The sequence below is a fragment of the Propithecus coquereli genome, unplaced genomic scaffold, assembly GCF_000956105.1.
Source record: "Propithecus coquereli isolate 6110/MARCELLA unplaced genomic scaffold, Pcoq_1.0 Scaffold194, whole genome shotgun sequence".
NCBI lineage: Eukaryota > Metazoa > Chordata > Mammalia > Primates > Indriidae > Propithecus > Propithecus coquereli.
This window is the reverse complement of record NW_012144300.1, coordinates 2,749,533-2,757,377: the sequence shown is the minus strand read 5'-3', so window position 1 is coordinate 2,757,377 and position 7,845 is coordinate 2,749,533.

The following is a 7,845-nucleotide window of genomic DNA, read 5'->3' as shown; positions in this document are numbered from 1 at the left end:
AAGTCGTCTTTTATATGTTTTGGCATTCAACTCTCAGTAACTACCTGAGTGTATTTAATTATAATGCCGCACTTTTAAATTGTACTCTACAGTTCATAAAGTGCTTTCTTTCACACTCATGTAAGCTTCGTTTTATTAAATCACAGATTTGCGGCTCAATTACTGCAAAATCCTTTCAAAGGTATTTGTCAATTAATGAACATTCCACATAAAGGTGATCTGGAATCTATGAGGACAGTCTGGGGGAAATGATTGTCAACTGAACACAGCAGAAAGATCACCACATTGGAATTATTCTCATAGTTTTGACAGCAAAGAAAACCCATCAAAAGACACAACAAAATACATAAAATTAAAATTAAAAGAAAATGTTTCTTGCATGGGCTGCAGTACTGTTTTAAACAGACGGGAAAGACCATTAAACACGACTGCTATTCACTAAATTTTAACTACACAGGCATCGAAGTCTGAGTCTGCAAGTGCAAGTAAGAATAACAGCTGAAATAAATGTTTCTTACCATTGCAAGGGTGCATGTGTGAGGAGGAAACAAAGTATTCTTTTTAATACGGAAGCACATCACCCTGACAATCTAACTCTGACAAGCGTGCACAGTCCTAGGCGTTCTATTTCTACCTCCTAACAGAACAGCATCAGCAACATTTGTGATCACATTCTGTCAGCTGCTCTGCTAACAATGGGAAATTTTTACTTGTACATGGATAGTAAGTTCCCTGAGAAAAAGTACTCCAAGACCAGGGTTCTACCTTTTTACTTTACAATTTAATGGAGCAAGAATTATTTTTGTGCACATTTTACACATGTGCACAGATTAGAAATGAACAAGATTTATAATCTGCAAACTGGCTCCTTGGAGCAAATAACTGATTCATCAGATATTTGTAAAAGCAAATATAAAATCCATGAATTATGTCTCCATAATTGACAAACTATAAAATTCACAGAACTTTTATGTTAACAAGGTATTTTGCTTCAATGTGTTAAATTTTTCCCTTATATGTGTGGAATACACACACACACAGAAGAGAATTATAAACTTCAGAGTTAACCTTTACAAACCAACACAGTAATTATATTGCAAAGATATCTGACAACCCAGGGTAATACTAGAAAAGGATTCTTTTTTTTCCCCCCACTTCCTTTAAATAGTTCTCAATTTTTCTACAATTTATAGACTGCCTTTGCAAAAGATTTTCATAGCCATGAATCCTACTAAAGATAAATTGGGAGATAAAATAAAATCAGTATTTCGATTCACAAGAATATTTGAAGCACTGCCAAAGGGAATGTTTCTCCAAACATGAAGAGAGTATTAAATTTCAAGAGAGAGGCTATCATCAAAATGAAGGCAGAGAAAAGTAAACATAAGTCAACTTGACAAGCCCATATTGATAAAGCACAGATAAATGTTATCTCTGGGTTACATGCCCAGCATAGGCAGTCCTCGATTTATGAATGAGTTGTGTACAGAAAGGTCATTTGTAAGTCAGTTGTTTGCAACTCATTTTCTCAGAGCAACAACATTATCAATAGTGCTTAGTTTTGTATGAAAGCAAACAAGAGCTATTGAACCTATATAAAGTAGACAAACTCAAGTATCAACAACTCCCAAGCAAGTTGTTCCTACATAGAACAGGGAACAGTAAGTGAAGAAATCAGGAGGAAGTCGACGAGAAGTATCTTTCTTCTTCCTCACCTGGAAACTTCCAGAGTTTTTTCTGGTATCTGCCTTCCTCTCTTTCTATACTTCTCCCACTGCCTAAATGCTTCCTCCCAGCCCATATAGTAAAGCACCGAAATAATTTTACATAGTTAACCCTTAAGCCCTCTCCCCAAACCCCTCTTCCTGTGCCCAGTCATTTGACAATCAAAGGCCAATAAAGAGTCCAGTTCAGTAAAGTCTTGTTTCAGAGTTCCGACAGCAGATGCAACCTTGGGAGAGTGGAATGGGAATATAACCAGGCTCTGAGTAGAGAACACAAAGGATGAGACATCTGGAAGGGGCATAATTTTGGGAATTCTCTTCAAATTCAGTAATGATAAACAGGACCAGGATCCAGCTCCTAGGAAGTGCAGAGGGAAGATGTGAAGCAGACTCAGGTTCCTGACCAATAGGCATGGATAAAAGGCAGGGCTTCCATCCCAAGCCCAGGACGGCGGTGGGGTGCCAACAAGCCAGTTTCCTTTTCCTTGACCTACAGGCTGACGTCTCCCAGCTTTACCTGCAGTTGGCTATGTCTGTGTGACCAAATTCTGGTCAGGAGAGCATGGAAGAGAGCAGTGTGTACCCATTTCATTAACGAACCTCCAATGAGGCAACTCACTCTCTCTCTTCCCCTAACTGCTGGCCAGGGGCAAAAGATCCTTAGGGTCCCCCCCACCCCAGGGAATGGCTGAGCTAGATAGATGGAGACAGATGGACCCAGGGGCTGGGAATCACCACCATATGGATACCACCCCCAACTGTGGAACACCAAAGTTAACTCACACGATCAAAAAAGGAACTTCTACTATGTGGCAGCCCCGAGAGTTGAGGCTGCTTGTTATTGCGACATCCTTGCCCTCTGCACTGTCACCTCGTTGTGGCGTGTCAGGAAAAGTCTTTTACATTTGCCTCCTCTGGATAATCCATTGAGTTTGTTTGTCTTCGAACTAAATAGTCTCATATTGCTGAAATTTTACAATGCTCCCAGTGTTTATAGGTTTTCTCCTTGCTTCACTGTGGTTGGTATATTTAACCTTAGAAAGCTCTCTTATTCCTTTTATTTTCTTTGGGAAATTGGAGAAGTAAACTTGTTAAATCATTAACCTCACTTTGAATGTCCTTTTAAGCTCACAGAGCTCCAGATATCTCAGGGCCTCAACTATGGAGTAAAATTCAGAATTTTTTTGTTGATCATTTTTGTCCTTCCTGGGAAGGCCTTTTTCTATCATTTCCAGATTTCATAAGTAGATTAAGGTCACAGAAATATGTGCTCTGGATAAGAAAATGAGGATCATGTCATTTTTATGACTAAATCCACAGAAGTGACATCACTTGAACTTTGTTGAAAGCAGCTTGTTCACTTCATTCATTCACCATTCATTCATTCAGTTTACTTTTAATGGGAGAAGAGAGGAGAAAGACTAAAGAAGGAAAGCTGAGAGTGAGTAAGGGGAAGAAGGTTGTAACCATTCCCCACACCTTGCTCTGTAAATATCCCTCTTACTTCATCATTGAGTTGTTAGAGGGTACAATAAAAACTCTAAATTAAGGTATAATTTGAAATGAATTTTGTCTGATCGTAAAGCTTGGCTTTCCTGCCCTGGCTGCTCCCAGAGCAATGTTCTGGAGCTGTGCACCCCCATCACTTTCCTGTGTCTCTAGAAAGGTCCACTAGGTTCAATGATTATGTATTTCCCAGGTATCATCTTAAGAAAAGCTACAGATCTTCTGTTTGCTACCTGGGTACCATCTCTCTGACAAAGCACAGCCTGGCAGGTTTCCCAATCCTTATGGAGCTCTGCGGAGGGTTACACGGCAAGGATTCCGCCTCCCTTTACCTTGCGACTTCTATGAGAATAAGTTCACAATGGTTCCCTTAGTTCAACATGTGACTTCCACTGCTGCCACCAAAACAACAAACAAACAAACAAACAAAAAAACCCCGTAAAATAAGACACCAACTGCAGTGAATGCACTGTACTGATGAGGCACTCTGAGAAAGGAGGTTAAACCAACTGGCAGATATGGGTCTGTGGAAAGCAGTATTTTTATATAGAACCATTGACCGCCATTACAATTTTGAAATATGTTCCCTATAAGAAAAATACTGAAGTCAATATATTAGTTTAAAAGGACACAAAAAGATTCTTTATCCTGCCAGTTTGAACATATGGCTTCCACAGCAAGCCCATAAAGGGAACTCAGAGGCCACTTCATGGAGTACTATGCCATCGCCAGTGTGTGCTCTGCAAAAACTGTAATTCCTTTTCACATGCTACACAAAATGTCGATTCACACCACACCGCACAACAATGCCATCTAAGCCATGTTTTAAATATGCCATGGCCAATTCCTATTTCATGGAACACTCTCATCATGAAAAAGGTATTTGAAGTTTCAGTTTACATGTTGTAAAGGTGGCGTTCAATGCTCAATTCCTAGACTAGAATTAGAACTTCCACAATTTCATATTTTTAAGAATATGAAGCAACTATCACTTCCAGTTACCTATAAAAAGGGTTAACTTTCTCTTCAGTTGCCTGTTGTCAATAAAATGTTTACTTAACCTAATGACTGACTGTTTTCAAAGAAAGTGTAAGAACTCAATTGTTAAGAAACAATAACTGAGAGAGGAATAGAGATCTTAAAAAACCTTCAAAGACCTTCAAAACATAAATCCAATTACTGCCACCCATAATCAAATGTGTGAGTCTAAGTCTTCCCAAGGTGAATACACCCACAGTTTTGCCTCTGCCCTCCTGCAAGACCATTTGTCCCTAAGACTGACTCCAGCTGTGTGGCGTAACAGGTTATAATTGCTGCTAGGAGGCCACGGGCTTGTCAGATACAAACATATATATATATATATATAATTGATATATATATTTATATATAATACATATAATAATTTAATATATATTATATAATATATAATAATTTATATATATATAAATCCTTGAGCTATAGGTGGAAATTTGTGAAATAACAGCTAAAAACAGGGTATAAAGACTACGGAAACTCTTTCCTAAATAACAGAGTGAGGGACAAGCCCAAGAGAACAGAAGAATAGAAGAATAACATAGAAGAAAAGAAGAATAACATACCCAAAACATAGCCAAACCCACACAGAGAGCAATAATGAAGGGTTTGCTGAATGGGTATTACATAAAACAAGGTGAAAAGACAGGGTACTTAAAGATTAGGGGCTTGAAACTTAAGTATACACACACTTTTTCTATTTCTTCTTCTATAAACTTCAGTGAACTTTTATGGCATTTTAACTTTCATGTTTGGTACTTTTGGGACCCAGAGACCTCTACCTTGGCAGAGTTAAGGAAGCATGTGTGGCCTTTTCCTAAGTAGAACGGTGATTTAATAGAGACTTTTTGTGTGTGAGTAGAGTCCAACAGTGGGCCTGACATCTTTATCGAGGGGAAAGAAGTGTCAACTTGAACGCTGTTCCAACACCGTTTTTGGCTGCTGCTAGAAACAGAACAGAACAACCCTTCTCTTCTTTTTATTTGGAGAGCAGGGACGCCTTAGGTAGTAGGTCTGACCTGGACATCTATACATTCATCCAGGCCAGGCAGACATCGGGTTTGCACTCTTTTTAATCCTCCTTCCTCACCTACAATAATTATTCTTCAATGTCGGCACTCAAACATCTGCTTCATGAATTATTCCAGTCAAGACGGGATCACTTGTCTTACAAGCATGGCCCAGGAATCATCTCTGGCTCCTGCCTCTTCATCCTCCAAATCCCTCAATCACTAAGTCCTATGATTGTACCCCTTCAAATGCCTTCGAATATGTTGCCTCCTCTTCCTTTCCCGCATCCCTCCACCCCCGAGACTCCCCACCTCAAATGAACAGGTCTCATTACCTGTCACTAACTCCTAACTTTTCCCCATTCCAGCCACCCTGGATACCCTGTCACACATTTCACATATACACCATCTCCCTGAGTCACTTCCTGGAACAAGAACTTGGAACTCTGCGTCACCCGCGGCATTAACTTCACATTCCTCTGCCAGGTCTTCATGATCCTCTAGCTCTGCCATCTCCACAGCTGCCAAACTTTCTTTCATAATGGTCTCCAGCAAAAACACACCCATCGCTCTGCTGGCCTCCCCAATATACCCCACGAAGGTTACTGCTTCTCTTCCTCGTGCCTTTGTCTCTCCTGCCGCTGCACCCAGAGCGATCCGTCGGTGTCCTCCACCTGTGTCCACACGTCCTCTCATAGGAAATTCTTCCTGACTTCTCCAACCCCCAGCCACTTCTCATTCCTCTCATGAACCCAAAGTTGTCACCCCATCGCAAATTCTCAGTTGTATCTTGCCATGCATTGCTCCTTAATTTGCTTCTTGTAGATTGGTATTGTGCCCTCAACTAGATTTTTTAGAAGATAATTTTAGACATACAGAGAGTTGCAAAAACAGTGCAGAGCTCCCTTGGACCTTTCACCCAGTTTCCCTGTGTGTTCACAGCTTACATAATCACAGAACAATGACCCAAACTAGAAAATTAACCTTGGTCAATACTACTTATTAAACCACAGAATTTATTAGGATTTCACCAGTTTTTCCACCAAATAGTTGTTTTTTTTTTCTGTTTCAGGATCCAATCTAGGATTTCATGTTGCATTTTGTTGCCATGTTTCTTTAGTTGCCTCCAATTGGTGGCAGTTCCTCAACCCTTCCTTATCTTTAAAGACCTTGACACTTTCGAAGAGGAGTGGTCAGTTATTTTCTAGAATGGCTTTCCATTTGTGTTCGTCTGGTATTTTCTCTTGTTCAGAGTGAGGCTATGACTTATTGGGGAGGATATGACAGAGGAGATGTGCCCTTTTCAATGTTTCACATCAAGAGGACGCATAATGTCAACCCGCGTCACTGGTGATGTTAACCCTGATCACACAGTTAAGGTGGCGTCTGCCAGCATCCTCCACTGGAAAGTTATATTTTTCTCTTTGTAATTACTAAATTTTTTGGGGGGGTGGGGGATACTTTGAAACTCTACAACTATCCTGTTTCTGCTTAAATTTTGCCCACTGCTTCTAATCCATCAAATCTACTTCTTCCCATCTGATTCATCCAACAGGGGAACTTTCCTGTGGCAATTCTTACTATGAGTTCTAACGATGCCTTTATAATCCCTCATTCCTTGTTTGTTATTAAATGGAATTCCAGGTAAGGAAGATTAGTCCCTTTTCCCCATTTATTTATTTGTTCATTTATTTGCTGGACTCATGGATATTTATTTCATCTTTTGGGTTATAATCCCATAGTTATTGTTACCAAGTTGTTCTAACCCTCAGCTAGATTTTCTACCACTTCAGAGCAGACATGACCACATCTTATCCTTCTTACACGCTGTCCCTCATGTCTAAGACAATGACAGTGACAGGCACATGGCAGGTATTTGGTTCGTCCATTCATTTGTTCAACAAACTATGTTTCAGGGCCTTGTCTTCAGGGCTAGAGTTACAACAAATAAAACAATTCCTCTTCTCAAGTGGATTACAGCCTAGTTAGTAGAGACTTACACATGTGTCTACAAGTCCCTGCTGAAAGTATTTGGTAAGTGTAGCTATGACCCAAATGGGAATATAGTAAACTCTTCCTGGGGGAAAAGAGGTGGGGTGATTGGTAGGCAGGAAAGACTTTCTTAAAACGAAATAACATTCTATTCCCCTTTCCACTTCACTGCTCACTTGATAAAAATCAACAGGCATATAAAATATCTAGAGACACATGTGATCACACAGTTAGCAGGTACACCCAGCCCCTGCATCTTCTAAACAAATTCCTAAAATCAAACCTCAAGGGCACACTTTTTAGTAAGATTTAATGTAATAAACACAGACTCTTTATATAGTGACTATGTGCTTTACTAGGAAAATTGGAAACAGCCAAGGTAAAAAAAAAAAAAAAAATCTGAAAAGCCATTTGTCTTAATCCAGACTTCAAATTCAATTTCATAGTTTTTATTCCCTCACAGGGAATAATGAAGAGCAAATAAGGTGCATCATCAATCAAAGACGGACTCCCTAAATTTCTGTACTTAATTCAATGTTCTTGTACTGCTCCTGCTGTATTTTCCAACGCTGTTCTCTTCT